Genomic DNA, 15,693 nt, shown 5'->3' with positions numbered 1-15,693 from the left:
CACATGTTCCAACACGCATTCCTAACTGGTAAGAAATCTCTGAGAAAGCTACATATGTGATCTCAAACCCGTGACTTCCTAGGGGAAGGAATGCAGCAAGCATGAGGTGGAAAGGCAGGAAGAGCATGAGGAGAGCCTGGGTAAAGCCTGGAATACGTGAAGAAAGACCCAGAAATGAGGCTGGAAGCGGAACACGCAGGATCACAAACATGGATTTTTAAAACAAAAACAAAAACAAAAACATCCAGACAGGAACCAAGGCTGGAGTCTAAAGCTCTTAGGACAATGGTCTATAGTTCACCTGGAGAAAGCACCTTGGCAAAGACCCTCCAGAAAGGGTGCTTGCTGCGGCAGTGAAGTGAAGGGCACCCTGTGCTCCCCTGTCCCTCTACAAGAACTGTACGTGCTGACCCACAGACACTGGCCAAGCATCTCTACGCTGCCGCCGCCAGAACATCCTGGCCATGCAGATCAGCTGAGCAGAGTCCTGTCCCAGAGTAAGAGGAGATGCTAACTCAGTCAGCACCCTGCTGACTAAGGAAGAAAATCTCCCAGCCTCCCTTGCCAATGCCCCTCTGGCTGTATGGAAAGTCGGCCTGCGGGAGGTTTCAGCCGCATGCCCAGGACTGGAGGTTTCAGCCTCATGCCTAGGACTCAGTTTTGAGTTTGCACCTAGTCTCCAGTGTGTGTGATTCAACCCAAATTCAAACTGAAAACATCACTCATGTCCCCCTCCTTTCCAAACTGCCTCCTTTCAAATGTCTACACATCAAGTCTAGCTAACATTGTCACTGTATGCCCTGAGAAAGAAGGCAGGGTGACTGACAAGAAGAAAGGGAAAGTCATGGAGGTGGAGTGTACGCTCTCTTCCCCTCCATCTTCTGTCCTCCGCTCAGGGGTTCGACGCGTGACTGATGATTGAAATGGATCCCTGCATCCCGTCAGGCTCCTGAAGTCATCAAAGTTCCCTCTATCGGAATCAGACTTGAGTCAAGGATGCAGAGGCCTCAGATGACCTCACTGGATAAGGACTAGCTTTGGGATGCTGGGTCACAGCTCTGTGGGGGAGCCTTGGAGACCGCCCCCAGAGGGAAGTGGAGCCCCGTGGCTTTCTCAGCAGCTGGCTTTCTCAAGCCAGCTCTCCCCAGAACAAAAACAGCCCTGTCAGTAACCATAAACAGTCAGGAAAACATGCAGCCAGACAAAGCCAGGCCATTCAGTGGTCCCAGCACGGTCTCCTCCACCCACCTCCCAATCATTGACCCAACAACTCAGAGAATCTGTTGTAAAAATTGGCAGGAAGAAATGTCTGCGGAAGGAAAGGCTGATGAAGATAAACTCAAGCCCCAAGCATCGTTCTCTCCTTCCTATCTGGACCATTTGTGGCTGGTATTACCAGCCTAGCAGGTACGTCATTTAAAAACCAGGGTACACAAAGCAGGCATGTCAATGCTCTCCCTTCATCCCAGCACTCAAGAGACAGTAGCAGGTGGATCTCTAGGACTTCCAAGCGAGCCTGGTCAACCCAGATAGTTTCTGGCCAGCCAGGGCTGCAGAGTCAGGAAGGCAGCCTCTTGGGAGGGTGGGGGTAGGATTCGAAGGAACTTTTTTTCCAGTCACTTTAAGATCTGTTCGGTAGAAAGGGAGCTATTCCAGGCGGCAAAGGAATAAAGGACTGTGCATCATGTCACTGGGGGGGGGGGGACTTTCCAGCTGGGTGGCTGTGGCACACACCTTTAATCCCAGAACTTAGGAGACAGAGGCATACAGATCTCTGTGAGTTCTAGGACAGCCAGGACTGATACGAGACAGAAAACCCCTGTCTTGAAAAACAACAAACAAACAAACAAACATGACTTTCTAGGCCAGGCCTGCGGCTCAGTTGGTAGAGCATACATGAACGCTGGATTAGATCCCAGAACGGCCAGGCACAGTATCACACAACTGCAGTGCCCACTTATGCAAGCCCACTCATTCTCCACTATATTAACTGACGACCTGACCACTCCATGGTACAAGAGAGTTTTATTGTAGATGGGGGAGGGCGGGCTAGGAGGGGGGTGGACAGAACAGCACAGAGCAGAGAGAGAAAGGAGACAGGGCAGCAGCCAGCAGACGGCACATGGCTGGGTGACCTGAGAGAGAGGGGAGGATAGCAAGGGATGGGTTATAAAAGGCTGAGCAGAGGCAAGCCTGTGAGATGGAGGGAGTTTAGGGTGAGGAAGGAGGTGGGAGGGACTAGGCTGCTAGCTAGGAGGGACTTTGAAAAGGTAACAGGCACTTGTGATACTGAAGAGGCCATAATGAGCTTTGATATGCTGCTAGGCATCACAGGTCACCACTTCTGACAGAGGAAAAGGAAATGACTCCCTTCGGTAGACTGGAACCTGCTACACAAGTTCCCGGAGGAACGGAACGCTGGCTTCTCTCCAGCTGCTGGAAACCCTCCTATATTCCAGGTTCTAGATAGTCGGCTCCCTTTTGGAGCTTGGGGAACTGGAATTTCCTTCGGACCTCATCTTCATCACCCTCTTCCCTCCACCACTGGGCTCTGAATTTTCCTCTACGTCTAGCAATCTGTTATATTGTTTTGAAGACACGGCTACCCTGGGCGAAGCCGGAAGCACCTTGAAGGTAAAGGACCCCAGTCTGCTTTATTGCACAGACGCCAGAGCCTAAGGCACAGATGAAATGTGTTTGTGGAATATGTAAAAAGAATGGGGAAAAGAAGGAAAAACAGGAAAGGAAAGGGGAAGTCGAGAGGGAGAAAGGAAAGAAGGAAAGAGGAAAGAAGAAAGGGGGGGCAAGTAAACAGATTTCTCAGGCGACCTAAATGTTCCCATTGTTTTATTTCCTTTAGATCTAAATACTTTTCCCCTCCACAAATCTCAAGGACTTACTTGACGGGTTCTTTTTAAAATTGCATTTTATGTGTTTGGGTGTTTAGCATTGTCTGCAGAGACCAGAAGAAGCTAACTCCCTCATCCTGGGATTATAGATGGCTGTGAGCCACCATGTGGGTCCTGGGAGTCAAATCCAGGTCCTCAAGAAAAGCATCCAGGACTCCTCTTAACTGCTCTGCTCCCTCCCCAGCCCTCTTTTGACAGGTTCTTAAAGGGACAATTACTTCTTCAGGGACCCTAGATGAGGTACTGTGATCCTCAGTGCTGTCAACCTGACAAAACAGAGACCAACCAGACACATCTGTAAGGGATTGTCTTACAGAAGACACTTCTAAATTGTGGGTGTAACCACTCCCACAGCAGGGGTCCTGAGCTGTGTGAAATTGAAGAAAGTGAGTGGAGAATGGGCACACGGGCGTTCATTACTCTCTGTTCTTCACTGTGGATGAAACTGATGAACCGCTTGCTTCAAGTCCTTGCTGCCTTTGTTATGATATAGATAAAGATAGAGGCCATGCAACAGATCTAGTATGAGGGAAATGTGAGGGGGTGGGAGAGGGAGAGAGAGAGAGACAGAGAGACACTGGGAGAGCAACTAGGAAAGACCACGGAGAGAGAAATGGGGGAAGGGGGTTGCCCAAGACATAGGGAGGGAGAAAGAAACCTAGGCTGAGAGAGAGAAGAGAGAGAGAGAGAGAGAGAGAGAGAGAGAGAGAGAGAGAGAGAGAGAGAGAGAGAGAACACACAGTGAGGCAGTGAGGGTTCAGTCCTTTATATCTGGTGAATGAAGGTGAACAGCTCTGGCAAACACTTGGTGGTGGCTGGTGATGAAGTCAGAGGTTGCTAAGCAACTTAGAAGCAGGTTAGTGGGGCTGTCCTGTCTATATGCTAACAGCTTTGCCTTCCCTGCCATGATGGACAGTTGTCATGACTTCCCTGCCATGATGGACAGTTGCCTTGTCTTCCCTGTCATGATGGACAGTTGTCTTGTCTTCCCTGTCATGACAGACAGTTGTCTTATCTTCCTTGTCATGATGGACAGTTGTCTTGTCTTCCCTGTCATGATGGACAGTTGTCTTGACTTCCCTGTCATGATGGACAGTTGTCTTGACGTCCTTGTCATTATGAACAGTTGTCTTGACTTCCCTGTCATGATGAACAGTTGTCTTGACTTCCCCACCATGATTGACAATTGTCTTGACTTTCTCACCATGATGGACAGTTGCCTTGTCTTCTCTGTCATGATGGACAGTTGTCTTGTCTTCCCTGTCATGACAGACAGTTGTCTTGTCTTCCTTGTCATGATGGACAGTTGTCTTGTCTTCCCTGTCATGATGGACAGTTGTCTTGACTTCCCTGTCATTATGAACAGTTGTCTTGACTTCCCTGTCATGATGGACAGTCGTCTTGACTTCCCCACCATGATGGACAATTGTCTTGACTTTCTCGCCATGATGGACAGTTGTCTTGACTTCCCTGTCATGATGGACAGTTGCCTTGTCTTCCCTGTCATGGTGGACAGTTGCCTTGACTTTCCTACCATGATGGACAGTTGCCTTGACTTCCCCACCATGATGGACAGTTGCCTTGTCTTCCCTGTCATGATGGACAGTTGCTTTGTCTTCCCTGTCATGATGTACAGTTGCCTTGACTTCCCCACCATGATGGACAGTTGCCTTGACTTTCCCACCATGATGGACAGTTGCCTTGGCTTCTCCACCATGATGGACAGTTGCCTTGGACTGTGTGCCAAATAAAACCCTTTCTTCCTAAAGTTGTTTTTGTCAAGGCATTTTACCACAGCAACAAGAAAAGATACTAAGCTTGGTCCCTCTTACAAAACAAAAGAAGAAGTTTGTTTCTGTAATTGATTCTGAATCAATTACAGAATATTAAACATCATAAGAAAAAATCATGAATTCATCTGAAAGAACTCTGCAAGTAAAAGAATTGGGAATTAAAATAGCTTGCTTAATGATTAAAAGGAAAATAAATTAATGATAAAAAGGGAAATTAAATGGTAGTAAATCCAAATTTGTAAAAACATGTTTTTAATGTAAAATTGTTCATGGACCAGCTACGTTGCTGTCTGAAGGTTGGCAAACAAAGGCAGAGTGAAGTCCAATTTCCCTCAGGCACAGACACAGACATTCACGCTCAGTGTCACACACCAGCAAAGGAGCTCAGAACCAGATACAGAGCTTTTAAAATTAGTTAGCCAGCCTCTACAAGGTTCCACTTAAAGTGCTTCAAGGCTCTAGTGAATTTAAAAATAAGGAAGGCCATGGTGAGTTCTCAAAGGAGAAAGGTTTGCTTTGGTTGAGCTTTGTATTACTGGGCTTATTTGTAGTTTTCCTATGTGGTTAGTCTCTGTGTGTGTGTGTGTGTGTGTGTGTGTGTGTGTGTGTGTGTGTGTGTATGTGTGTGTGTGTGTGTATGTGTGTGTGTGTGTGTGTGTGTGTGTGTGTGTGTAGATATCTTTGAAGAACATAAGAGAGTGTCAGGGGCCCTGGAGCTGGAGGGACAAGCAGTTGTGAAGCACATGCCCTCGGTGATGGGAACTGAGCTCAGGTCCCCTGAACGAGCAGCTCTTAACCACCAAGTCCTCTGTCCAGCCCTGCAAGAAGCATTTTGGAGAAGTGCAAGCTCCAGACACTGAGAGATAAGTAGACAAAAAGAAAGTCAAAACCAGCAAAGACACATGATGAACTTGACCCAAAAGCTACACACAGCCATTTCTCGTAATGCACACAGATGCTTATGACAACTCCTTTTCCCTTTTCCAAACCCCAGAGCCGCTATATTTTCTAACAACGGTTGGCAGGGAGGGATTGCAATAAGTGGAAATGAAATCCAGGTAAAAGTCAGGGCCCAGCAGGAGAACAAGGGTGCCACTCACAGCAACAGGCAGCCAGCTGTAGAGAAAGAGTATCGTTGACCTCAGTGAAGTCAACACTAATTTTGAACTTTGGTTTCTTTATTCTAGAGCTTTAAAGGAAATCACAGATAACTTAAGAGCTACAATCTGCTCTGGAACCTCAAGGTAAGGCCAAACACGGTAGCACATGCCTTTGGTTCCAGCACTTGGGAGGCAAAAGCAGGCAATCTTTGTGTGTTCAAGGCCAACCTGGTCTACTTAGTGAGTTCCAAGCCTGCCAGGGCTACATAGTGAGAGCCTGTCCCAAACAGATAGATAGGTAGATAGACAGATAGATAGATAGATAGATAGATAGATAGATAGATGGATAGATACCAGGAGCATTTGTTTCAAATCCAGAAGCTTGCTCTGCTTTCTCTCCCTTTCTACAACGACATTTTAGTTTAACAGGCCTACGGTATTTATTGTGGAGGTAAATTTTGTGTTTATGTATTTTTATTACATTTATTCATTTATTTGTGTATGTGGAGGGAGGGGAAAGAGGGAGGGAGCAAAAGGAACTTAAGGAAGGAAGAAGGAGAGATGCGTAGAGCAAAAATAGGCATGGCAGTGTGACTCTAGAGGGGGAGGCAAGAGAATCAAAAGTTCAAGGTCACAGGAGAAGATAAAAAAAGAGGGGGAGGGAAGATGAGTGGAGGGGAGGGAAGAAGGGAGGGCAGGGGAGAGGAGAGAAGAAAGACACCTAGAGGATAAATGAGGCATACCTCTGGATACGCTGGTAGGAAACAGGGAATGTTCTAGAAAGGATAACTAAAGGGAAAGAGACACTTAGAAGGTGAACAATCATCCCATAGACTGTGGATCTGAAACTGAACAAAGCATAGAAAAGGAGAAAGGCAGCTAAGTGACAGCTTCGTCTCTACTCCCCAGGGACAGCTGCCTCACACTTCCGCTGCGAAGCCTTCTCTATCATGATGGGTGTCCCTCAACCAAGAGCCAAAATACACGCTTCCTCCCAAAAGTCCTTCTGATGAGATATCTGGTCACGGTGACAGCAAAGAGAGCTAACACACTCCTGAAGGAGAAACTTGGCTTTGGCCAGAACTGTGCGTTCAAAAAGTCCGAGGTGATTCTGAGGCAGCTCCGTGACGGAACCACGGGGTAAGGCAGTGTTGGATGTATAAGATGCAACACCTGTCAAAAAATCTACAGCCTTGGCTGAGGCAGAACATCGGTGGGTCATCCATCAGGCAGAAAGGATTCTGGGGTAGCACAGAAAGATTCAGCGCCAAGATACGAGGAAGATGGATGCGTGGTTTCTGAGCTCAGGTCACCAGCCACGTGGCAGAGTGTAAATCAGCGGAATGGGTTAACTTAAGTTATGAGCTAGTCAGAGAAGAGCCCAGCTCTATGGCCTAGGTATTTGTATAATATTTAATGAGTCTCATAAGTCGTTATTTTAGGAGCTAAGGGACAGGAGGAAAAACCATCCACAACATAATGGCATCTTAATACTACAGGCACCAATTGCCTGACTGGCCATTGATTAAAGTTGTTATACATTAACTTAAATTAATGTTCATATAAATGTGGGTTGTTTCTCTCTGGTAGCAAAAATAGAGCCAATCATCACAACCTCAGTAGCGGTGATGAATTATAACCACTTTTCTACCTAACATATCACTCTTAATTAAACCAATATCCTTTCCTTCACGGCTAATTAATTCCTTACTTTATTCAATATGTTAGTTATTTTTCTCCTTGCTGTGACAAAATGCCCCCCCCCAAAAAAAACCTTAAAGAAGGAAGAGCGTTTGTTGTCTCATAGTGTGAGGGCGCAGTCAACCTTGGTAGGGACATCACAGGAGCTGGAGCAAGAGTGGTTAGTCACATGGCATCCGCAGGCAGGGAGCAGATGAAAATGAATGCTGGTGCTCTCTCCTTTATATTAGGTTTGGGACCCCAGCCCACATTCAGGGTGGGTCTTCCCTCCGCATGTAAGCCTTCCAGGAAGTGCCTCATAGACCCGCCAGAGGTATGTCTCTTGTGTTGACTCTAAATCCCATTAAACTGTGACCATCAATAACTATCACATTTGGTTACCTTGTTTACAAATTAGATTCTGGATCAAAACCTGTTGGCTCTCCCACTCAATTTGTTAACGCAGTCAGGTTTTGGCTGGCGAGATGGCTCGCTGGTTAAATATGCACACTGCTCTTACAGAGGACCCTAGTTTGGTTCCCAGCACCCACAGTGGGCAGCCCTCAGCTGCCTGTAACTCAGCTCCAAGAGATTTGACTTGTACTGTTTGGGCACCTGCATTCACATGTACACACACACACACACACACACACACACACACACACACAGAGAGAGAGAGAGAGAGAGAGAGAGAGAGAGAGAATTTTTTAAATAAAAAATTAATAAACTCTTTTTAATTACAGTTTGGAGCAATGCATGATAGCACATACCTTTAACTCCGGACCTCAGGAAGTAGAGACGGGTGGATCTCTGTGGGTTCAAGTCTATCATGGTTTATATAGTGTGTTCCAGGCCAGTCAGAGCTATATAGTAAGACCCTATCTCATGGGGAAGGGATGTTGGTTAGCACCCCAACTCCCCAGATTGAGGAGATGAAACATGGTTAGTTTGTGTGGGAGCCGTATCACAGCACACATCCTTTGTGCTGACCTTGGTTTCTGTATCTTTGCAGGGTCCAGGGCATGTGTCCTAGTTTGCTTTTTGCTGCTGTGGAAAAACACTCAACCAAAGCAACTTGTTGGAGAAAGAAATTATTATTTGCCCCCCGTAGGAAACATTCATCAAGGAGGGAAAGCCGGGGCAGGAGCACAAAGGAAGGTCCTGGGAGCAGAGACCACAGAAGAATGCTGCTTGCTGACTACTAGCTTGCTCTCCATGGCTTGCTCAGCCACCTTTCCTAAAAGATCCAGACCCATTCACTCATGAGTGGCACCACTCATAGTGGACTGGGCCGCCTCACATTGATCAAGAAAATACTCTGAGGGCTTGCCTGCCAGCCAATCTGACAGAGGCAATTCCTTGATCCCACAATGCCTAAAGCATTTAAATGTGATCCTTTACAGGAAAAGCTTATTAATCTCTAGGCCACGCACAGTGACGCCTCACTGCAAGCAAAGGGTCGAACAGCCGGAACAAGAGACAAAACCTTTGGGTTTCTGGTTTGAAATCTAAGGAAGAGCTTGCTGGGAACTCCTGGGAAAGACTTGCCTTCCTGATTTAAAAAAATAAAATAAATAAAATAGAACCAAAGGAGAAGATCCCCACTTTTCCTCCTGCTTTGTGTTGTCCCCACGTGATGCCGTGATGTATGTATGTGTGGTCAGAAAGAAAAAAAGCCAAGGGAATCAGGAGACCCAGGGACACCTTATAGAACCAGGACATAGCTGAGCAACTAAACTAGTCAGCCCTGGAATTGTGGTGGTCCAGTGGTCTCCATAGAAAAAATACTAAAAACCGATCAGTGTGACTGTTTCTGTCAAGACCAAGTTGTATGCACTAGACAGACTCCTAAAGGATGGGGGATGGAGAGATGACTCAGTGGTTGAGCGCTTTGCTGTCCTTGCAGAGGATTCAGGTTCCATTCCCAGTAGCAACATGGCAGCTCACAAACATTTGCAACCCCAACTCCAGGGAATCTGATGCCCTCTTCCGGACTCCAAGGGCACTGCATACACATGGTGCATATACATATGCAGACAAACATTCATACACATAAAATAAATATTAAGTATTTAAAAATGAAAACAAGGACTCTAAAGTCTACCCATCGTCCCTTACCAAAGAACTTTCATAGCTCTAATGTGATGGAAGCTAAGGAGACAAAATGGTTTCATCACAATGGGAAAGGCTCTTTACAACACTGCTGCGTGCGCGCGCGCACACACACACACACACACACACACACACACACACACACACACACGCATGCCCACTGTGCATACACCAAATAACACTCATGATTAAACTAAGGTTAAGAAAAAAAAAAGCACTAGGTGTTTGAAATGGGGCCCATTAAATGCTTGAGTGGTCTGGTGCCATAAGGTTGAAACCTCACATTTGTTTTGTTTCTCAGGCAGAGTCTCAAGTTGCTCAGGCTGCCCTTAGTTAGACACACAGGTTAACTCAGATGACCTTGAACTTCTGAGTCTCCAGCCTCCATTTTCCCGACTGCCAGGGCTACAGGCAGGAGCCACCACACCAGTTTAGGGGCTTTTTGTTCAGGGGATTTTGGAGATGGTGGTTGGGTTTTTAGTGTGGTCTAGAGACAAGTGTGTATTATACCAACTGAGCTACGTTCAGCCCTTGCATGGCACGTGGAACGGGTACTGTTCCCAACAACATTCCAGTGCGAACCCATGTAAAAATATCTTGCTTGCAAACTGCAGTGCTTCTTGTCCATATTTTCAAGTTAATGTCAATTTGTTTTATAAATCAATTTATTTTTTTCTAAATGTTCCCTTGAGTTTGTTTTGCCTTAAACAGAAGATCGCCAGACAGGCATGCGCAGTGACAGCGTAAGGCCCCTCTCTCTGCACAGGAACATCTGCCCCCATCCTTTTCCCCCTGTAAGATTGGCTTCTGTGAGTGATACTTTAATCGCTGGGACCTGGATGCTTGTGCCAGCCTCACAGGCTCTTATACTCAGGCTTGGTGGTGGAAGCAGTGCTTCTGGATAGAAACAGACATATCAGGCATGGCACAAAAGCATCCCAGTATTTCTTTCATGGCTGGGCCAAAAAAAAAAAGTTCCAATTTTGTCTCTAGAAAATAAGAGCGCCTGAACACAGCCCTTAAAACTGAAAATACCCTGTTTTATTTCTATAACTATGGGTCCCTAACCATTACATACACAGAATTTCTTTCTTTCTTTACTTCAACAGTTAAAGAAAATGTTTAAAAAGTATTTTGGTCTTCCTTAAATACCAGGGAGTGACTGTCAACCTTGGCTACACTGAGAGCCCCACTCCCATCCCCCCCAGGGAGTGGGAGGTTTTTTTTTGGGGGGGGATTGTTTTTGTTTTTGTTTTTAATGTTTTTGTTTTTGTTTGTTTGTTTGTTTTTGCGACAGAGTTTCTCTGTGCGGCCTTGGCTGTCCTGGACTCACTTTGTAGACAAGGCTGGCCTTCAACTAACATTGATCTGCCTGCCTCTGCCTCCTGCATAATGGAATTAAAGGCGTGTGTCACCGGGCCCTGCTGCCCCCCAGGGAGCTTTAAAACATAATGATGCTTCGGCCAGTCCCTAGAGCTCTCATTAATAGTTCCACATGTGCCTGGGCATTCTGAGTTCTGAAATTTCCCCCAGGCAATTCTAATGCACAGTCAAGGTTGAGAACCGACCCAAGGTCAAAGGCAAATAGAAGAAAATGTGAATAAGAGTTACACCCAAGAGAAATAATTGTATTTATAAAGAGATAAGACAGGGGGTTAGGAAAGGGTCTTCCCAACTGCCTAACAGGCCTCAAAATTATAGGAAGCCAATTACCATCAACCAATAAGCAATTCAAATGGATAACTGTATACATAGAAATGTGCATATTGAGGCTCAGTGGTTAAACGCACTGGCTGCTCTTGCGAAGGACTCAGGTTCAATTCCCAGCACCTACAGAGAAGATCAATCACAACCGTCTGTATAACTCCAATTCCGGGCGATCTAGCATTCTCCTCTGGCCTCTGTGAACACCAGGTACGCACATGGTACAACATACACACGTGCAGGCAAAGTGCTGTATATAGATAATCATTTTTAATGTATATATGTCTTAGTATTAATCAGTATTGCTGCGATGAAACACTGTGACCAAAACAACTTGGGGTGGAAAGGGTTTATTTGGTTTCAGCATCAAAGGAAGTTAGGACAGAAACTCCAACAGCATCCTAGATGCAGGAGCTGATGCAGAGTGCTGTTTACTAGCTTGTTCCTTATGGCTTGTTCAACCTTTCTAGTTAGTTAGTTAGTTAGTTAGTTAGTTAGTTAGTTCTCTTTTTTGTTTTATGTGCTTTAATGTTTTGCCTGAATGTATGTCTGTGTGAGGATGTCAGGTCTTGGAGTTACAGACAGTTGTGAGCTGCAATATGGGTGCTGGGAATTGAACCCCGATCCTCTGGAAGAGAGCAGTCAGTGTTCTTAACCACTGCGCCATCTCTCCAACCCTCAACCTGCTTTCTTAGAGAAAGAACTCAGGACACCAATCCAAGGGGCGAAGCTCAATCACATTAATCACCAATTTAAAAAAATTCTCTACAGGCTTGGCTACAGCCAGATCTTGTGTAGGATTTTCTCAAATGAGCCTCCCTTCTCTCCAATGATTCCACCTTGTGTTCAGTTGACATAAAACTAGCCAGCACCCAACTGTAGGCATTTCAGACCAGTTAAGAAAGGTAAGTTCCCGGGCAGTGGTGGTGCACGTCTTTAATCCCAGCACTCGGGAGGCAGAGGCAGGCGATCTCTGTGGGTTCGAGGCCAGCCTGGTCTACAAAGTGAGTCCAGGACAGCCAAGGCTACACAGAGAAACCCTGTCTCAAAAAAAAAAAAAAAAGAAAGAAAGAAAGAAAGGAAGGAAGGAGGGAAGAAAGGAAGGAAGAAAAGCCATTGGCAGAAGAAAGAGACAAGGAAGCATTATGGCTGAGCTCTTTAACTATAAGCCTAGCCCCTGGATTTCCACCCCTGTCTGCACACCTCCCACAGGTCACAATAGCTATCCATTTTGAAAGTACACTGTGCTTCTTATGACTTTGTTCCAGTGTTAGCCAAGTGCCACTGATAGAGAGACCTAGCCCACCATTTCTCTTGCAAAGTAAAGATTTATTGGGATAAAACACTCAGATTCATTTGCAGGTCACCTGCCTGCTTTCATATTACAGCATAGGAAATGAAATCCAGACCCCTCTGGCCTACAAACCCCGAAGCATTTCCTATGCAGTCATGTAGAGAAAAGGTTTTCAGATCACTTCTCTAGTCTGAAAGGTCAAGCAATTACCGCATTGTCCTTTGAGTCTCCTCCCACTGGTCTCCATCCCAGATGTCTGCACCTTGGGCCTGGCCAAACATCTCCTCACTCTATCAGTTCCCAAAATGGCATTCCAAAGGGTCTCAAGAAGTCCAGAGACATCTCAGAGCCTCTGGCTAAAGCCTATCACTCTGAAACAATGAGCTTTCAGGGACATGAGCCCAGATTCCAGCTTCCCATTCACCTTCCCATATTACCCACCTACATCTCCTTGCCATCCTTTGCTTCCCTACCCTGGAAATGCTTGTTAAATGTTCTCTCCCCGTTTACTCATTTGAGGCTGCAGACTGAACCTGGGCCTTTCTGTATGCTAAGCACTCACCAAAGGACCAAAACCGCAGCACCAGCAGTGCCTTTTAAATTTATCGTTCAACTTCTACTTCTTGAAACAAACAAACAAACTCCGCACTATATTAGCATGGAGGGAGTTCAGAGCGCCCTCCCGCACTGTACTATTCTCTGCTTTCATCTACTCCCAAGACATCTTGTAGTCCTGGCTGTCCTTCCTAGACTCGCTTTGTAGAGGAGGCTGCCCTCAAATTCACAGAGGTCCACCTGCCTCAGCCTCCCGAGTGCTGGGCTTAAAGGTATGTGCCACCACATCCGGCCTCAAAGTATCATTTAATTTCGCAAAACAAGTTATCTTATTGCACTCAGTAGGGGGCCTTTGAACTTTTTAAATGTTCTTTGACGATGCCTGGGTTTAATGTGCCCTAGTCATTGTCATCTCTATCCGTCTCACTCCCACTAAACCCCTCCTCCTCCTCCTCCTCCTCCTCAATAACACCTCCTCATAGTTTATTTCTTTTCTGAGGGGGGGGGTGTTGAGCTTAATTAGGGTTGTTGGCATAAGCATGGATGGAGAGTTATTTATGGGAGTGTGGGCAACTTGCCAAAGGCTGGACCACTGGGAGGGAAAAATGACTTCCCTTCCCCCCCAATAACTGTTAACTAATAGAAATGAAACTCCCTTGTCATGTCTCCAGACACTGCCTAATCTACCCCGGGGGCAACCCTGTACTCTCAGTGGAGAGCCACTGCCAGTCCAAACACTGACCCTGCCTTTCCCCCGTTACACCATCGCATCCTTCCCTATTTCCACCACTGTCTCAGGGCACAAGCCCGCATCTCCATCACAGATTATAAAACTGATCCACTCTCAATCGGTGTCTGCTAGGCTCCCCCATCCAAGGGTCTCACATATCCTCAAAAGTCACATCTCCCACATCATAGCAGATGTGCAGAATAACTCCCCACAACCCTCTAACCTGACCATGCTCTCCTCTTGGTACTGAGGTTCCACTAGGAATCCTGGCAAGAGAGAGAGATTTCACCACCATTCCATGACCCCACCTCCCCGACAAGGGCAGGAAGCAGGCTCTCTGATGGGCTGAGTAGCTTTCTGGCGGGATTTGTCAGGGCTGCACCAAACTGCTTTCTCAGCAGCCCTTCAGACTCTCCAAAACATTCTCAGCTAAACCTCCTGCTAGGTAGGAGAAATGCCTCACTGTTTTCTGAAGAGCAAGGCCCAGAACACAGAAGTAACCTTCTCATTTGAAAACATGGCTATATTGCTCCCTTACGAGCCATTCTGTGCTACCGGGAGGGGCCGTAGGGATAGCATTTCATGCTACACTGCTCACCACGCATGCCTCCTCTTTGGCGGGGGCGGGGGGGGGGGGGGGAGGAGAGAAGGCCCTGAACAGAGAATCTGCCGATTGCCGTGATGTAAACATTTCCTCCGTTGTACATCCAAGCTGCCAATGGTTTAACTACCAGCTTACAAAATTACTAGCTATTTAATAACTGCCTCCCAAAAACCAGCCACGAGCCAGCACCAGCATGCCACTGGCAGCCCTCAGCTGATGTTCCCCTCACTTCAGCCAGGTCAGACAGATTCTCGCCGGTCTCCAGCGCCAGCCTGATTTGAGTTGTTGGTCCCTGTTGCTCGTCTCGCTGTCTCCCATGGGCTTCCTTGCCTCGTGTGACTCGTGCTTTGGATTCAGTTCCGATGAAGTTCTCTGCATTTCAGGATCCATCCCTTCCATGTCCCAGGAAGGTTACATGAAGCCCTCTTCCCTCTGTGCTCACGTGTGCCAAAAGCAGTTTCCAGCCTTGTATTCCTGTTGCATTTCATTGAAATGCTATCATCTTAACCATAAGTACTTTGTTTCTATATTTAACATATACCTTTTTTTTTTTAATATCTCTTTGAAGGGCTGGAGAGATGGCTCAGCATGGTTAAGAGCACTGGCTGCTCTTCCCGAGGACCTGGTTTAGATTCCCAGCACACACATGGTGGCTCACAATCATCTGTAACTCCGGTCTCGGGAATGATGACTCAGCTATTAAAATGCTTACCACTCAAGCAAGAGGACGACAGTTCAAGTCCCAAGAACCTATGTAGCCGCTGAGTGGGCTTGGCAGCTCTCACTTGTTAACTCTAGTCTTAGAAGGCGGAAACGGAATCCCTGGATCAAGCTGGCTCTGTAGACTAGCCCTATTTGTAATCTCTGGGTTTGATTCAGAAACCTTGGCTCGAAAAATCCACTGGAAGAGCAATTGGAAAAGATTCCTGACATCAACCCTCAGGCCTTTCGTGTACACACAACTATATGCACCAAACACACACATACTTGTTCCCACACATGCTTGAACATGGATGCACACCATACACACAGCCATAACAACAACAACCAAAAAAAGAAATGACAAAAAAAAAAATAATAATGTCTCAAACCCAGAGAGATGGCCCAACAAGTAAACTGCCCACCTCACAAGAGGAAAGACTGGAGTGTGAACCCCCATTGCCCACATGAGAGTTGGGGGGACACAGCAGCCCACCAACAATTCTAGAACTT

General features: G+C 46.5%; 1 protein-coding gene and 1 long non-coding RNA gene across 3 annotated transcripts in view; one reads left to right on the top strand and one right to left on the bottom strand.

The window, feature by feature from the left end:
• The window catches only part of MAP2K6 (mitogen-activated protein kinase kinase 6), a 122,888-nt gene that overhangs the window by 72,543 nt on the left and 34,652 nt on the right, over positions 1-15,693 (bottom strand). The window lies entirely within an intron of this gene.
• Positions 1,301-9,437, top strand: LOC311578336. The gene is made up of 7 exons (XR_014772842.1): positions 1,301-1,407; positions 2,326-2,634; positions 3,094-3,295; positions 5,890-5,946; positions 6,712-6,942; positions 7,734-7,816; positions 8,495-9,437. It is a non-coding gene; the product is annotated as an uncharacterized lncRNA (long non-coding RNA).

This window comes from Acomys minous (genome assembly GCF_964271855.1).
Source record: "Acomys minous genome assembly, chromosome: 12".
Lineage (NCBI taxonomy): Eukaryota > Metazoa > Chordata > Mammalia > Rodentia > Muridae > Acomys > Acomys minous.
This window is presented reverse-complemented; position numbering and strand designations above follow the sequence as displayed.